The sequence below is a fragment of the Aegilops tauschii genome, chromosome 6 (assembly GCF_002575655.3).
Source record: "Aegilops tauschii subsp. strangulata cultivar AL8/78 chromosome 6, Aet v6.0, whole genome shotgun sequence".
NCBI classification, from domain to species: Eukaryota; Viridiplantae; Streptophyta; class Magnoliopsida; order Poales; family Poaceae; genus Aegilops; species Aegilops tauschii.
In genome coordinates this window covers 418,962,540-418,981,381 of record NC_053040.3, presented here as the reverse complement: position 1 = coordinate 418,981,381, position 18,842 = coordinate 418,962,540, and positions in this window count along the sequence as shown.

Below are 18,842 nucleotides of genomic sequence, written 5' to 3'. Positions count from 1 at the left end.
TTGAACGGAGTGTGGCTACGCCCGGTCCTTGTGAAGGTTAAAACAGCACCAACTTGACAAACTATCGTTGTGGTTTTGATGCGTAGGTAAGAACGGTTCTTGCTAAGCCCGTAGCAGCCACGTAAAACTTGCAACAACAAAGTAGAGGACGTCTAACTTGTTTTTGCAGGGCATGTTGTGATGTGATATGGTCAAGACATGATGCTGTATTTTATTGTATGAGATGATCATGTTTTGTAACCGAGTTATCGGCAACTGGCAGGAGCCATATGGTTGTCACTTTATTGTATGCAATGCAATCGCCATGTAATTGTTTTACTTTATCACTAAGCGGTAGCGATAGTCGTAAAAGCAATAGTTGGCGAGACGACAACGATGCTACAATGGAGATCAAGGTGTCGCGCCTGTGACGATGGTGATCATGACGGTGCTTCGGAGATGGAGATCACAAGCACAAGATGATGATGGCCATATCATATCACTTATATTGATTGCATGTGATGTTTATCTTTTATGCATCTTATCTTGCTTTGATTGACGGTAGCATTATAAGATGATCTCTCACTAAAATTTCAAGATAAAAGTGTTCTCCCTGAGTATGCACCGTTGCCAAAGTTCGTCGTGCCCAGACACCATGTGATGATCGGGTGTGATAAGCTCTACGTCCATCTACAACGGGTGCAAGCCAGTTTTGCACACGCAGAATACTCAGGTTAAACTTGACGAGCCTAGCATATGCAGATATGGCCTCGGAACACTGAGACCGAAAGGTCGAGCGTGAATCATATAGTAGATATGATCAACATAGTGATGTTCACCATTGAAAACTACTCCATTTCACGTGATGATCGGTTATGGTTTAGTTGATTTGGATCACGTAATCACTTAGAGGATTAGAGGGATGTCTATCTAAGTGGGAGTTCTTAAGTAATATGATTAATTGAATTTAAACTTATCATGAACTTAGTCCTGATAGTATTTTTGCAAATTATGTTGTAGATCAATAGCTCGCGTTGTTGCTTCCCTGTGTTTATTTTTGATATGTTCCTAGAGGAAAATTATGTTGAAAGATGTTAGTAGCAAAGATGCGGATTGGATCCGTGATCTGAGGATTATCCTCATTACTGCACAGAAGAATTATGTCCTTGATGCACCGCTAGGTGACAGACCTATTGCAGGAGCAGATGCAGACGTTATGAACGTTTGGCTAGCTCAATATGATGACTACTTAATAGTTTAGTGCACCATGCTTGACGGCTTAGAATCGGGACTTCAAAGACGTTTTAAACGTCATGGACCATATGAGATATTCCAGGAGTTGAAGCTAATATTTCAAGCAAATACCCGAGTTGAGAGATATGAAGTCTCCAACAAGTTCTACAGCTAAAAGATGGAGGATAATAGCTCAAGCAGTGAGCATGTGCTCAGATTGTCTGGGTACTACAATCGCTTGAATCAAGTGGGAGTTAATCTTCCACATAACATAGTGATTGGCAGAATTCTCTAGTCACCATCACCAAGTTAGTAGAACTTCGTGATGAACTATAATATGCAAGGGATAATGGAAATAATTCCCGAGCTCTTCGTGATGCTGAAATCGACGAAGGTAGAAATCAAGAAAAACATCAAGTGTTGATGGTTGACGAGACCACTAGTTTCAAAAAAAAGGCAAAGGGAAGAAGGGGAACTTCAAAAAGAACGGCAAGCAAGTTGCTACTCAAGTGAAGAAGCCCAAGTCTGTACCTAAGCCTGAGACTAAGTGCTTCTACTGCAAAGGGACTGGTCACTGGAAGCGGAACTGCCCCAAGTATTTGGTGGATAAGAAGGATGGCAAAGTGAACAAAGGTATATTGGATATACATGTTATTGATGTGTACTTACTAGTGTTTATACCAACCCCTCAGTATTTGATACTGGTTCAGTTGCTAAAGAGTAGTAACTCAAAACGGGAGTTGCATGAACATAAACTAGTTAAGGATGAAGTGACGATGTGTATTGGAAGTGGTTCCAAGATTGATATGATCATCATCGCACACTCCCTATACTTTCGGGATTAGTGTTGAACCTAAATAAGTGTTATTTGGTGTTTGCGTTGAGCATGAATATGATTTGATCATGTTTATTGCAATACGGTTATTCATTTAAGTTAGAGAACAATTGTTGTTCTGTTTACATGAATAAAAACCTTCTATGGTCATACACACCAACGAAAATGGTTTGTTGGATCTCGATCGTAGTGATACACATATTCATAATATTGAAGCCAAAAGATGCAAAGTTAATAATGATAGTGCAACTTATTTGTGGCACTGCCGTTTAGGTCATATTGGTGTAAAGCGCATGAAGAAACTCCATACTGATGGGATTTTGGAATCACTTGATGCTTGCGAACCGTGCCTCATGGGCAAGATGACTAAAACGCCGTTCTCCGGAACTATGGAGAGAGCAACAGATTTGTTGGAAATCATACATACAGATGTATGTGGTCCGATGAATATTGAGGCTCGTAGCAGGTATCATTATTTTCTGACCTTCACAGATGATTTGAGCAGATATGGGTATATCTACTTGATGAAACATAAAGTCTGAAACATTTGAAAAGTTCATATAATTTCAGAGTGAAGTAGAAAATCATCGTAACAACAAAATAAAGTTTCTACGATCTGATCGTGGAGGAGAATATTTGAGTTACGAGTTTGGTCTTCATTTGAAACAATGCGGAATAGTTTCGCAACTCACGCCACCTGGAACACCACAGCGTAATGGTGTGTCCGAACATCGTAACCGTACTTTATTAGATATGGTGCAATATATGATGTCTCTTACCGATCTACCACTATCGTTTTGGGGTTATGCATTAGAGACAGCTACATTCACGTTAAATAGGGTACCATCTAAATCCGTTGAGACGACATCTTATGAACTGTGGTTTGGCAAGAAACCAAAGTTGTCGTTTCTTAAAGTTTGGGGTTGCGATGCTTATGTGAAAAAGTTTCATCCTGATAAGCTCAAACCCAAATCGGAGAAATGTGTCTTCATAGGATACCCAAAGGAGACAGTTGGGTACACCTTCTATCACAGATCCGAAGGCAAGACATTCGTTGCTAAGTATGGATCCTTTCTAGAGAAGGAGTTTTCTCTCGAAAGAAGTGAGTGGGAGGAAAGTAGAACTTGATGAGGTAATTGTACCTGCTCCCTTATTGGAAAGTAGTTCATCGCAGAAACCAGTTTCTGTGACGCCTATACCAATTAGTGAGGGAGTTAATGATGATGATCATGAAACTTCAGATCAAGTTATTACTGAACCTCGTAGGTCAACCAGAGTAAGATCCGCACCAGAGTGGTACGGTAATCCTGTTCTGGAGGTTATGTTACTAGACCATGACGAACCTACGAACTATGAAGAAGCAATGGTGAGCTCAGATTCCGCAAAATGGCTTGAGGCCATGAAATCTGAGATGGGATCCATGTATGAGAACAAAGTGTGGACTTTGGTTGACTTGCCCGATGATCAGCAAGCCATAGAAAAATAAATGGATCTTCAAGAGGAAGATGGACGCTGATAGTAGTGTTACTATCTACAAAGCTAGACTTGTCGGAAAAAGGTTTATGACAAAGTTCAAGGTGTTGACTACAATGAGATTTTCTCACTCGCAGAGATGCTTAAGTCTGTCCGAATCATGTTAGCAATTGCCGTATTTTATGAAATCTGGCAAATGGATAAACAAAACTGCATTCCTTAATGGATTTATTAAAGAAGAGTTGTATATGATGCAACCAGAAGGTTTTGTCAATCCTAAAGGTGCTAAAAAAATATGCAAGCTACAGCGATCCATCTATGGACTGGTGCAAGCATCTCGGAGTAGGAATATATGCTTTGATAAGTTGATCAAAGGATATAGTTTTATACAAACTTGCGGTGAAGCCTGTATTTACAAGAAAGTGAGTGGGAGCACTACAACATTTCTGATAAGTATATGTGAATGACATATTGTTGATCGGAAATAATGTAGAATTATTCTGCAAAGCATAAAGGAGTGTTTGAAAGGAGTTTTTCAAAGAAAGACCTCGGTGAAGCTGCTTACATATTGAGCATCAAGATCTATAGAGATAGATCAAGACGCTTGATAAGTTTTTTCATTCAGTACATACCTTAATAAGATTTTGAAGTAGTTCAAAATGTAACAGTCAAAGAAAGAGTTTCTTGCCTATGTTACAAGGTGTGAAATTGAGTAAGACTCAAAGCCCGACCACGGCAGAAGATAGAAAAAGAATGAAAGTCATTCCCTATGCCTCGGCCATAGGTTCTATAAAGTATGCCATGTTGTGTACCAGATCTATTGTATACCCTACATTGATTTTGGCAAGGGAGTACAATAGTGATCTAGGAGTAGATCACTGGACACCGGTCAAAATTATCCTTAGTGGAATAAGGATATGTTTCTCGATTATGGAAGTGACAAAAGGTTCGTCGTAAAGGGTTACGTCGATGCAAGTTTTGACACTAATCTATATGACTCTAAGTCTCGGTCTAGATACATATTGAAAGTGGGAGCAATTAGCATAGAAATTTGCAAAATACTTACGGATCTGAATGTGACAGACCCGTTGACTAAAATTATCTCACAAGCAAAACATAATCACACCTTAGTACTCTTTGGGTATTAATCACATAGCGATGTGAACTAGATTACTGACTCTAGTAAACCCTTTGGGTGTTGGTCACATGACGATGTGAACTATGGGTGTTAATCACATGGTGATGTGAACTATTGATGTTAAATCACATGGCGATGTGAACTAGATTATTGACTCTAGTGCAAGTGGGAGACTGAAGGAAATATGCCCTAGAGGCAATAATAAAGTTATTATTTATTTCCTTATATCATGATAAATGTTTATTATTCATGCTAGAATTGTATTAACCGGAAACTTGATACATGTGTGAATACATAGACAAACAGAGTGTCACTAGTATGCCTCTACTTGACTAGCTCGTTGATCAAAGATGGCTATGTTTCCTAGCCATAGACATGAGTTGTCATTTGATTAACGGGATCACATCATTAGGAGAATGATGTGATTGACTTGACCCATTCCGTTAGCTTAGCACTCGATCGTTTAGTATGTTGCTATTGCTTTCTTCATGACTTATACATGTTCCTATGACTATGAGATTACGCAACTCCCGTTTACGGGAGGAACACTTTGTGTGCTACCAAACGTCACAACATAACTGGGTGATTATAAAGGTGCTCTACAGGTGTCTCCAAAGGTACTTGTTGGGTTGGCGTATTTCGAGATTAGGATTTGTCACTCCGATTGTCGGAGAGGTATCTCTGGGCCCACTCAGTAATACACATCACTATAAGCCTTGCAAGCATTGTAACTAATGAGTTAGTTGCGGGATGATGTATTACGGAACGAGTAAAGAGACTTGCCGGTAACGAGATTGAACTAGGTATCGAGATACCGACGATCGAATCTCGGGCAAGTAACATACCGATGACAAAGGGAACAACGTATGTTGTTATGCGGTCTGACCGATAAAGATCTTCGTAGAATATGTGGGAGCCAATATGAGCATCCAGATTCCGCTATTGGTTATTGACCGGAGAGGTGTCTCGGTCATGTCTACATAGTTCTCGAACCCGTAGGGTCCGCACGCTTAACGTTACGATGACGGTTATATTATGAGTTTATGTATTTTGATGTACCGAAGGAGTTCAGGGTCCCGGATGAGATCGGGGACATGACAAGGAGTCTCGAAATGGCCGAGACGTAAAGATCGATATATTGGACGACTATATTCGGACTTCGGAAAGGTTCCGAGTGATTCGGGTAGGAATTCGTATTGGGCCTTAATGGGCCATACGGGAAAGGAGAGAAAGGCCCCAAAGGGTGGCCGCACCCCTCCCCATGGACTAGTCCGAATTGGACTAGGGACGGGGGGGGGGGGGGCGCCCCCTTCCTTCTTTCTCCTTCTCCCTTCCCTTTTCCTACTTCAACAAGGAAAGGAGGAGTCCTACTCCCGGTGGGAGTAGGACTCCCCCCTTGGCGTGCCTTCCTCCTAGGCCGGCCGCCTTCCCCCTTGCTCCTTTATAAACGGGGGCAGAGGGGCACCCCATAGACAAACAATTGATCATTGATCTCTTAGCCGTGTGCGGTGCCCCCCTCCACCATATTACACCTCGATAATATCGTAGCGGTGCTTAGGCGAAGCCCTGCGTCGGTAGAACATCAACATTGTCACCACGGCGTCGTGCTGACGAAACTCTCCCTCAACACTCGGTTGGATCGGAGTTCGAGGGACGTCATCGAGCTGAACGTGTGCTGAACTCGGAGGTGTTGTGCGTTCGGTACTTGATCGGTCGGATCGTGAAGACGTACGACTACATCAACCAGGTTGTGTTAACGCTTCCGCTTTCGGTCTACGAGGGTACGTGGACAACACTCTCCCCTCTCATTGCTATGCATCACCATGATCTTGCGTGTGCGTAGGAATTTTTTTGAAATTACTACGTTTCCCAACAATACGTTATTCCCTTTGTCACCGGTATGTTACTTGCCCGAGATTCGATCGTCGGTATCTTCATACCTAGTTCAATATCGTTACCGGCAAGTCTCTTTACTCGTTCTATAATACATCATCCCGCAACTAACTCATTAGTCACATTGCTTGCAAGGCTTATTATGATGTGCATTACCGAGAGGGCCCAGAGATACCTCTCCGATACTCGGAGTGACAAATCCTAATCTCGATCTATGCCAACCCAACAAAAACCTTCGGAGATACTTGTAGAGCATCTTTATAATCACCCAGTTACTTGTGACATTTGATAGCACACAAGGTATTCCTCCGGTATCCGGGAGTTGCATAATCTCATAGTCGAAGGAATACGTATTTGACATGAAGAAAGCAATAGCAATAAAACTGAATGATCAACATGCTAAGCTAACGGATGGGTATTGTCCATCACATCATTCTCCTAATGATGTGATCCCGTTCATCAAATGACAACACATGTATATGGTTAGGAAACTTAACTATCTTTGATTAACGAGCTAGTCTAGTAGAGGCTTACTAGGGACACAATGTTTTGTCTATGTAGTCACACATGTATCAAGTTTCCGGTTAATACAATTCTAGCATGAATAATAAACATTTATCATGATATAAGGAAATATAAAATAACAATCTTTATTATTGCCTCTAGGGCATATTTCTCGGTTATGGAGGTGATAAAAAGTTCGTCGTAAAGGGTTACATCGATGCAAGCTTTAACATCGATTTAGATGACTCTGAGTCTCAATCTGGATACATATTGAAAGTGGGAGCGATTAGCTAGAGTAGCTCCATGCAGAGCATTGTAGACACAAAAACTTGTAAAATACATACGGATCTGAATGTGGCAGACCCGTTAACTAAACCTCTCTCACAAGCAAAACATGATCATACCTTAGTGTTAATCACATGGCGATGTGAACTAGATTATTGACTCTAGTAAATTCTTTGGGTGTTAGTCACATGGCGATGTGAACTATGGGAGTTAATCACATGGCGATGTGAACTAGATTATTGACTCTAGTGCAAGTGGGAGACTGATGGAAATATGCCCTAGAGGCAATAATAAAGTTGTTATTTTATATTTCTTTATTCATGATAAAGGTTTATTATTCATGATAGAATTGTATTGATCGAAAACTTAAATACATGTGTGAATACATAAACAAATACCGTGTCCCTAGTAAGCCTCTACTAGACTAGATTGTTGATCAAAGATGGTTAAGGTTTCCTAACCATAGACATGTGTTGCCATTTGATAACGGGATCACATTATTAGGAGAATGATGTGATGGACAAGATCCATCCGTTAGCTTAGCATAATGATCGTTCAGTTTATTGCTATTGCTTTCTTCATGTCAAATACATATTCCTTCGACTATGAGATTGTGCAATTCCTGGATACCGGAGGAATACCTTGTGTGCTATCAAACGTCACAAAGTAACTGGGTGATCATAAAGATGCTCTACACGTATCACCGAAGGTGTTTGTTGAGTTGGCATAGATCAAGATTAGGATTTGTCACTCTGAGTATCGGAGAGGTATCTCTGGGCCGTCCCGGTAATACACATCATAATAAGCCTTGCAAGCAAAAGTGACTAATGAGTTAGGTACAGAATGATGTATTATGGAACGAGTAAAGAGACTTGCCGGTAACGATATTGAACTAGGTATGAAGATACCGACGATCGAATCTCGGGCTTGTAACATACCGATGGACAAAGGGAATTACATATGTTGTCATAACGGTTCGACCGATAAAGATCTTTGTAGAATATGTAGGAGCCAATATGGGCATCCAGGTTCCGCTATTGGTTATTGACCAGAGAAGTGTCTCGGTCATGTCTACACAGTTCTCGAACCCGTAGGGTCCGCACGCTTAACGTTCGTTGACGATATAGTGTTATATGAGTTATATGTTTTGGTGACCGAATGTTGTTCGGAGTCCCGGGTAAGATCACGGACATGACGATGAGTCTCGAAATGGTCGAAAGGTAAATATTGATATATAGGACGATGGTATTCGGACACCGGAAGAGTTTCGGGATGCACTGGGTAGTCATCGGGTCACCTGAAGGGGTTCCGGACACCCCTCGTTAGGTGTATGGGCTTAATGGGCGAAGGAGGGGCAGTCCAGCCCACAGGGGGCTGGTGCGCCCCTCTCCCTGGCCGGCCATCCCTGGGGAAGGAAAGGGGGGAGGGCTAGCCCCTGCTGCCTTCCCCTTCTCATGGGAGAAAGGAAAGGGGGGCTCCCTCCCCTACCTTTCCCGCGCACCTATACATGGCAGGGGGGCCACTTTGGAGGAGACCCCAAGTAGGATTCGACCTACTTGGGGCGCCCTCCTGGTTGCTCCCTCCTCCCCCACCTATATATATGTGGGCGGGGGGCGCCTAGCAAACCAGAACATTATCTTAGCCGTGTGCGGCGCCCATCCCCGGTCATATTTCGTAATGCTTAGGGGAAGCCCTGCGGAGATAGCTTCACCATAACTGTCACCACACCGTCGTGCTGCCGAAACTCATCTACTACCTCGCCATCTTGCTAGATCAAGAAGGCGGAGGACGTCACCGAGCTGAACGTGTGCTGAACGCGGAGGTGTCGTACGTTCGGTACTTGATCTGTTTGAGCGCGAAGAAGTTCGAATACATCAACCACGTTGTTAAAATGCTTCCGCGTACGGTCTATGAGGGTACGTAGACACACTCTCCCCTCTCGTTGCTATGCATCTCCATGGATAGATCTTGCGTGAGTAGAATTTTTTTGTTTTCCATGCGATGTTTCCCAACACTTCCTGGGATGGAAGAGATGATAATGGCTACAAGGGTGCTTCGTTCGACCCATCATCGTCTTGTTTTCTGGGTTGTGCATCCATGGATCCACGTCATCGCTGCTATCTGACGGAGTCAGGTGACTATCGGGCTTACTGCATGGATGTTATTCTCCTCTATCAGAATACGTAGAACAGTCGTGGTTGAATTTTTGGCGCATCATCAGCATACGCGAGAAGGGGAATATGTATGGTTTTCTAAAGACCAGACTATATTTCATTTATTTTAGGGCATTGCTTGTAATATTGGTTTGCCCTACCTCTTTTGGAAGAAAAAAAATATGTAGGATGCCACTTAAGAGTGCAAAATCCTGGTCAAAAGATCCGCCTATTAACTCAGGAGGCTTGAACTCAACAGGTTCGTACTAAATGACCCAAAAATGACAAGATAGTTCAAGAGAGTAAATAAGTAAATTACACTATTTGTTTTTTGAAGTAGATGCTCAAACTAGCTTGATAACTAGAGGGGGCATTAGTAGAAATGAAGGGGAGACCTCCATGAGGAAATATGATAATGAGGAATTCCTTATCGGACTGCAGCTAGCTGAGAAACTGTTGATAGGCATGCAACTCAACTTGTTTTGGAGTAAAAGAAGAGAAAATAGATGGAAATCTAGAGGAAAAGTTTTGACAGGGATTTCAAAATACAGCATGAATTACCGGAGCAAAATTTAAAAATTACTACTAATGTTGAAAAGATGGAAGATATGGCATCCTAAACTGTTGTTGAAAACAATGATTAGGAAGTTGAAGGTGATTATGATGAGGGAGAGAAAGAAATGGAATAAAACAATAATGAGATATGTAATGAGGATCTGGAACCAGTGGACTATAATCCTAGCAAGGAATCATTTGGTACTTTGGTTAATAGGTGTAGCAGACTGAAAAATAGGGAGTATTGCAATGCGGAAGAGTTGGTAAAAGAAAGAGTGGCAACCAAAAACAATTATGGCGAGTCTCACATACCTAATGTTGTGACTTCTTCTAATCCCAGCTTAGCTAGTATAGCTACTTGTGTTGGGTCAACTTGGGATGCTCTATTAACATGGTTAATCATAATATAAATCTCATGAAATCAGTTGAACGAGCTAGACTTGCTCTTGCAATGCAAGCTAATGTGCAACAAAATGTGCCCCTGTTAAGGAGGTTAGCAATAAAAGTGAGACGATAAGTGATGTCCTTCAAGCATAGGGTTACGTTTGGTTGTAGTACCTTTGTGTAAGTATCCCAAAGTAGTATCATTCCCAACGAAGAGCGGAGGAGAATGTTAATCTGATTGTTTCTGTCGCACACAAGTTGTCACAAGTCTTGTGTGAATTAGATGTATTGGTATCTGCATGCATTAGTTTGGCTTCAAGAGATAGGTGAATTAAAGGTGAAATAAAGTAGCAAGCACGGAAAGTAAATAACATAAAAGTAAAGTATCAAAAATGAACCATCGGTTATCTTGTAGTGGAGAGGTTAGGCGCTGAGAAATTTAGGTCATCGTGTACATCTAATGCACCAGTGCAGTGGCCACATGCATGTTGCCTATTTATGTGATTTTACCTCCTGGATTATACGCTTCGTAGGTGAGCCACCCTTGAATAGTGAAACTCATCCATAGAGGGATTATTTGACACTATTTTCTATTTTTCCTGCATCACCGGGCCAATGCCTTACGAGTCATGGCTTCCTGTGATCCTCATATTGTCTTTGCTCCTCATAGATATGAACACATGTCATTTTGAGGTCACAGATTCGCTGAATAATATGTGTTAATTGTGTAGGTCTCCTGATCATGTTATTTACGCCCTTATATTGGACGATAAGCATTACACTCACCACACACAATCAACTTTCATCAACTCAATAATTAATCTTATGGATAGTTTTACAAATTAGTGACATATAGAATAGGAAAAGATGAATATCACTAATCCCCTAATATTCCATGCTTATGGGGCATTATTCACGCATGAGAGAAGAATAACAACCAACCACAGAGGTTATGCAAAGGAAAACCATACCCATAATATCAAAGTTTGTCACAATAAGATGAACGATGAAACCAATCTTGATCTTCTATCAAGTATGAATAGGGTTACAAACTCTAGCCTTATAGGTTGGAATATCTCTCTATGATGGGGATGCTAATGAATGAGGGAGTGGGGGGGGGTTAAGTGAAGTCCTTCCCCTCCATATCTCCTCTTCCTATGTTCTGGTGTGATTTACAATGTTTTCCTTTCCTCTATTCTTTTCTCCGCCAATGTGAAGTTGGCTCGTATAGATTAGAGGGAGGAGGCGGTGGCTGGTACAAATGTTGTTACGAGTGCATGCTTGTTCCAGGCACCGTCTGCGGATCTGGATGCACTACATGCAAAACTTCCCAACAAGGAAATTGCCCGTTGCCGCCTCAATCGATTGGATATTGCTTAACTTCTTTCCAAATATGATTATACTTGCACAACAAGAAACAAGGTTTCTTTGTTTTCAAAAGATATTTGTTAGTGAAAAGGAAAAACAATTGACAAAACCATGTAGTAAACCAAGTAAAATACCCATGGCAAAGTGCTATATTTTAGAGCCATCCCTGAGTATAAGATCTACTAGCTACCTAGTGATGACAATAATTTTGATGATTCTAGGGGAGATAGTTTGGATCACCTCAGACATGTTTTTTCGAATAGAAAGAATAGGAAAAATGGCATATCACCACACAATTCTGGTCAAAAATCTGTTTTAAATATCAAAGGCTTTAATATAATAAAGCTGATAAATATGGAAAGATAAGTAGAGTTGCAAATGACATAAGTTTTTTTAGAATATGAGTGGTCTTGGTTGCGATGTTATGAAAAATATGCGATGTTATGCAAAAATCTGTTATGCAAAAGGGTCTTGCCGGGGGAGCCTGCTTCGCCCTTCTGTCCTTTGTGTTCTTGGTCCTCGCGTTGCCTTGGCCATCTTGTGCTTCAGCTTCTCTCCGGCTTCCCTCCTTTGCCCTGCTACGTGCGGCCGTGGCGTGTGGCTCTGACTGCCCGTCCACAAGTAAAGGGGTCAAAAGGAGAGCCCCTACTTTTGTACACTGACAGGAGCCCCCGGGCCTGGGCCACACATAAGCGCGACACGTTGTGGGCCAGGCCCAGAACGGTGCGCGGGCAGGCGGGGCGGATTTCCACCGCAGTAACTCTTCGTCTGCTGCGCTTCCCCACGATCCGCGTTAAAGCGCGACGTGGGGGTCGTGCGTGACGTGGGAGGCATGCGTGGAGCGGTCCCCGCATGCATGCGTCACATCGCAGTTAATGCGTGGGGCGGTTCTCCAATCTCAGAGCCGCCGCCCCCTTTCTTCCTCCTTCTCGAGCTCTTGCCTTCGCTTGCCGCCGCTGCGCCTTTGCTATCCTCCGCCCCTTGCTTCTCGCAGCCGCCATGGCTCCCAAATCCACGAAGGGAAAGGGTGTGGCCAAAGATGTCGGGGCAACGGAGCTGCCGGAGAGTGCGTTGGCGGTGCAGCGGACGCAGCTCGCCTACTTCCCCTTGACGGTCGACGTGTTTGAGCTCCGAGATTGCTTCAAGCCCTTGTGGGGGTGAAAGACGGGGGGAGGGACGACGGGGCATCCAGCCATGCGCGTCATCCCCGCCAATTGCGCCGAGGCCGCCCCAAATCGGTATCCATTCTTTGTCGACTACTTCTCCTGCGGGCTATGTCCCCTTCTTCGATTTCTTCAATGACGTCATGCACACCTACGGCTTCCACCTTTTGGACTTTACTCCGAATGCCGTGGCGTGCATGGCTCTTTTCGCGCACCTCTGCGAGGGCTTCGCCGGGGTGCATCCCAACATGGCACTCTTCCGCCACTACTTCTTCCCTCGGATCCAACCGGGGGCGCCATTTCCAGTTGTGTCGCCTGGATCCCACAATCCAAGGGGCATACCCGGAGGGCGCCATGAAGGAGAGGTGGGAAGAATGGCGGGGTCAGTGGTGGTGGATTGAAGAGAAGGACCCGTCGGACTTTTGCCGGGTCCGCGACGCGCCGCCGGTTCACCGGGGCGACTGGAGCGATGTTGATGCGAAGCTCCTGGTCGCCACCACCAGGATCCTTCGCCTTACCGAGGCCGGGCTCACCCTTGAGATGATCGGGGCGGATTTCATCCGCCGCCGAATTGCTCCGCTGCATAACAAGGGAAGGCCGGCCTGGCTCTTCACGAACGCCGCCGACATCATGAGGCTTCGCCTCGGCCTCGACCACAACTTCACGGTGATGGGGCACGCCCACTTCTACCAGCGGCTCTTCCAGCTCGACGTGAACCACGACGGCGAGGTCGAGCGGACCGGCAAGGCCGCGAGGGCTGCCGCGAAGGCCGGCAAGGTTGCCAAGGGGCCCTTGTTCAAGTTGCCGGGAGGAGTGGTCCCGTTGAGCAACAACTCGCACCGGACCGACATCATCGCCATGATGCCAGACTTCAACGCGCATGGCCTTGACCTGAGCTGGGTCGAGCCGGAGGAAATTCAAGTGCAGGAGTTCTTTGACACCTTGCATGAGGGGTTCGTCACCGCCGAGTCGCGGCTCGTCCAGGACACCACCCAGGCGGAGCTGGACTACATCGCCGCCAGGGCGATGGAGGTGAAGCTTGCCGAGGAGGCCGGCAGTGCCAGTGGCGTGGAGGACAAGGCCGCGGCGGAAGCGGAGGAGAAGGAACTCGCCCAGTGGGCGGAGGCCGCTAGGGAGGCCAGCAGCGCCAGCACCGGGGCTCCTCTCGTCGAGGATGTGGTCGACGAGTCGTCGGAGGAGGAGGCCGAGGCTGTTGATCCTCCGGCCACGGGGAGAGGTGAGTCCTGCGGCGGGCCACTTCCGGTGAGCCGGTCCGGCTTGTCAAGGCCGCGCAGCGGCCAAAAGCTCCGGAGGAGTCCGCGCGTCAGACGAGGGCCGCGGCGGCGAAGAAGGTGGTGAAGGCCGCGGTGGCGAAGAAGAAAGCATCTGCCTCCTCTTCATCCAAGCGCATCCAGACTCCGCCCTCCTCCCCTCCTTCGACAGACATCTAAGCGGAGGTCACCTTTGACTTCGGGTCCCTCTGCCCAAGGAGGAAGAGGAAGGCAACAGAGGAGGAGGTGGATGACGAGTAAGTATCTTGTCCCTTTTTGTCATCTCCGTCTCCTCAATCTGTGCCACTTGTCTTGACTTGTTTTCACCTTTGCAGGGATGCGGAGACGCTGGCCCAGAGGGTGAAGAGGGCCAAGGCCTCGGCGGGTGGCCAGCCCCCGGCGGGTACTTCGAGGGCGCCACTGGTGGTGTTGAGCAGCCCAGACAGCAGCCCCCGGCACAGCCCCCAGCGTAAGTTCATCACTCGCCCCTCGTCAACATGTGTTGGGGGCATGATCTCTTGGTGCTGACCTTGCCGTGGTCGCGGGAGGAGAACAGCAGCAGGAGGAGCCACAGAGGGCTACCCCCAACACGCCGCCCCCATCGACCACGCCGCCCCGAGGGGCGTCCCCGGCAAGGGGGCCAAGCACCGAGCCCACGCACATGGCGGAGGAGGAGGAGAACTCGGGCGCCGGTGGCTGCGCCTCGGCGCCAAATGTTGGCGGGGAGGGGACCTCTGCCTTCCAGCCCGGCGCCGGTAAGTCGTTCGCCTCTCATTCCTGTTCTTTTTCTTCCCTTGCTGGCTCTTGGTCTCGGCTTTGTCTCATCCCCTTCTTGGTATCCAGATCGTCCGTTGGCGGACCAAGAGGACATAGACACCGTCATCGAGGACGTCGCCAAGGCTGCCAAGGCAGAGGCCGAGAAGATCGCCGCCGAGGAGGCCGCCAAGGGCGCTGGTGAGGACGCCGCCAAGGGGCCTGCCGGGGAGCCCGGCAAGGCTACTGCCGAGGAGGCCGGCAAGGGACCTGCCGGGGAGGCCGGCAAGGCTGCCGCCGAGGAGGAGGTGGTTGATGACCAGCCTTCCTCCTCGGCCGCCTCTGGCTCCGGCAGGTATCTGAGGGTGAGTGACGACCTTTTCGTCCACCTTCGAGGGGCGTCCACCTCCAAGGCGCCCATCGAGGGAGAGGTGTTCGACGAAGAGGTGCTTGCCGCCGCCGGGCTCGAGGTCGTCGACGAACCGAGCACCGGTGGCGATGGCTCTCAGGAGGAGTGGCTTCTCCAGGCCATGGGCGCCAAGTCCAGGATGGCAACGGTGGACAAGGCGGAGGCGAATCTCAAGGTGCGCGTCGCCGAGGCGCAAACTTGGTTTCGCCAAGCTAGCGAAGAGCTGAAGGCTGCCCAGGGCAAGCTGGCCAAGCGCGACATGGAGCTCACCATGAAGCTGGACGACATCGAGAAGGCCCAGGAGACGGCGGAGAGCTTGGCCGCCGCGGCCGAGGCCGCTCGGACCCAGCACCAGGCCACGCTGAACTCCCAGGAGGAAGACCTCGCCAAACGCGAGGCGGACCTTGACGCCAAACTCCACGCCAAGGACGAGGGAGTGGAGAAACTCGTCGTGCAGCGGACCTAAGAGCTGGAGCAGAGGCACAGGGAGGCACTCGATGCCCAGGCTCTGGTTCACGCCGGCAAGGTGAAGGAGCTATGTCGGATCACGGGTTCCGGCAAAACCCTCAAGGTTCGAACACTGGGGTGCACGCGAAGATTTCCTCCCTACCGATCTACGCCCTAGCCCGCTAAGATCTCGCAGACGAACTCGCAACACAAAGACACAAGATTTATACTGGTTCGGGCCACCGTTGTGGTGTAATACCCTACTACAATGTGGTGGTGGTGGATTGCCTCTTGGGCTGATGATGAACAGTACAAGGGGAAGAACAGCCTCCTGAGGTTGAGGTGTTCTTGTACTCAGTGTGTGGCAAAGGATTGCTGAGGATCCAATCCAAGGTGAGTTGCCCGATGCCCCCTACGGTGGTGGCTAGTTCTACTTATATAGGCCCTGGTCCTCTTCCCAAATATTGAGCAGGAAGGGAGCCAACAACGGCCAATTCGAAAGGGGACAGCTAGTACAACTTATCCTGACAAAATCGCTCTTCGCCTGCAAAAGGCTCTGGTGGTGACGCCGTCTTGGGCTCCATGGTGACCTCCGTTCTGCCGTCCTGCTGGTCTTGGTCTCGTTGCACTGATATGGAAACCTTTGCTTGATGCCTCGGTACTCTGCGCCTGCGCTTGCCCCCTAAGCACAAAAGAGGAAACAAGGACACTGCGCGCACTGGTGCCCGCCTGGCGCCCGCCTGATCTTGATCGTCATGGCTCATGTCACGAGAGCCTCGCGAAGTTTTGCCCCGCCTTGATTTCTCCGCTCCTCGCGAGGCAGCCCGGTGAGGCCGCTCCCGAGGAGATCTTGCGTCGTCCGCCTCGCGAGGCTTGGCCCCTCGCGAGGGTCTTGAATGTCTCGCTAATGAAGATGGGCCGTACAGTCCTGCAGCACAGCCACGCCGTGGGCCGCACGCAGGCAAGTCTGGGGACCCCCGTTCCCAGAATGCCGACAGTAACCCCCGGGCCCAACGTGCGCTCGGGCTTGGCTTCGCGGCGAAGCCAAAGGTCAAGCGCGGAGCGCTGCAGGCCCCAAAAGCCTGTGGCATTGGTCGACGCGTGGCGGTTGATTGACGTGGGCGTCTCCGCTTCCCCATGCTGCCTTGGCAACTGCTTGACTTGACAAAAGGCTGGCGCAGACAGCGCTTGCCTTCACTGTTCCCCTTCGCCTTGCCTCAGATCCCCTTTCTCACTCCTCGCTACCGATACCTCCAGATCTGCTCCAATCTTGCTCCGCATTTGCGACTAATGGCGCGGCACAAGGTCAAGTCTTCCTCGGCGCCGGCTTGGTACGAGCCAGCTCTTGAGGCACCCAACGTCACAGAGAAGAGCCTCGCCTCCACGGGCTTGCTGACGGCGCGGGAGAGCAATGAATGGGGAAGACGGAGCTCCGGCTTGCCTCCGACGTGCCGGAGCGTGAGGGAAGCACCTTCTTCCCCTTCTTCTCGAGAAGCATCGCCGCCGGGTTGGTTCCTCCCTTCTCCGATTTCTTTGACGAGGTCCTCGACCACTACGGGCTGCAGGCGTTGCATCTCCATCCCAATTCTATCCTCCTCGTGTCCATCTTCGCCTACTATTGTGAGGCGTATCTGGGCGTAATGCCGTCCGTGGCTCTTCTGCGCCACCTCTTCTTCCTTTGCTTCAGCGATGGACACGTCTCCGGGTGCGCCAATTTCGTCGCATCCGGCATGGCAACCTCGATCTCGAACACCGGGAAGGGAGCCGACAACATCCGGGCCAAATGGGTCATGATGGACGCCAAGTGCGTCCACCCGTGCTTGGCATTGCCGACGGAGGCGCCCCAGTTTAACAAGGGGTGGCCTCACGCAGAGCTTACTGATGAGCGGGCATCGTCGGTGTTGGAGCAGATGCAGACCGACCTGAAGCCAGGCAACGCGAAGGCGGCGAAGGTCACAAGGGCCATGCTCCTGAGGGAATTCTTGACGTTGCGCGTCGCCCCGCTCCAGGCGCGTGCGCGCCCCTTGTGGAAGCTTGGAGATGAAGGAGACAAGACCCGCCTGAGGCCGGGGGCCCTGCCTGACGATGAACTGACTGCTGTCCTGCGCCTCCTGGTTGGGGACAACCAGGAGTACCCGCCGAGCGCCTTCACTCCTTTGTTCCTCCGCAAGGACTGGGAGCCACTCGTGGCTTCCAGGACGACCTTTGACGCATGCGGGCTGGTGCCTCCTGTGCTCTCCGGAGCCCCCGCGGCGCCGAAGCCGGTGGAGCTATCTTCTGACGAGTCTCGCGGGAGGGAGGAAGAGGAGGTGGACTCGGTGGCGACTCCCGAGGAGATGGGAGAAATCTCCCCCGTGAGCAAAGCTGAAATCCTCCGTGCCCTTCCTCATGATGTTGAGGTCGATGCCCGTCAGGAGGGGGGAGAACTGCCCGTCATCCCGACAAGGAGCAGGTCGTCCCTGATTCCTCGGGATGCTGCCTCCGCCTTGACGCCGCTTGGAGCTGCTTCCGGCCCTTCTGTTGCGCCGTCTTCCGCTCCCGAAGTCCGCGCGCCCACGCCTCAGGCTTTGAGGCTTTCAGGCTTCAAGCTTCCCAAGCGGAGGGTGGAGTACGCCGCGGTGGAGCAGTAAGTGTTTTGAGTTTCGTCTTGTTCCTGCTCGTGCTTGCTATTTCCTGACGTTCACCCTCGGTTGATCAGGCCGATGCCTTCGGCGAAGAAAAGGAAGGGGGATACAATGGTCGTGCCCCCCTCTGTGGAGAAAGGGGGCGGCAGCACTCGCACTTCCCGAGCCCGGTCGCCCTCGCGAGGCCAAGGGGAGCATCGTCGGGAGGAGTCAGCCCCCGTGGCCCCGCTGGCTCCAGAAGTGCCGGCGCCTGGCTCGGCTGATGAGGTCCCAAAGGCTCAGGAGCCCTTGATCTCCCAGGCTTTGGCGACGATGCCGATTCCTCCTTCTGCCGCGCCACTACTCCCAGGCTCTTCTGCTTCCTCCACTGCCCTG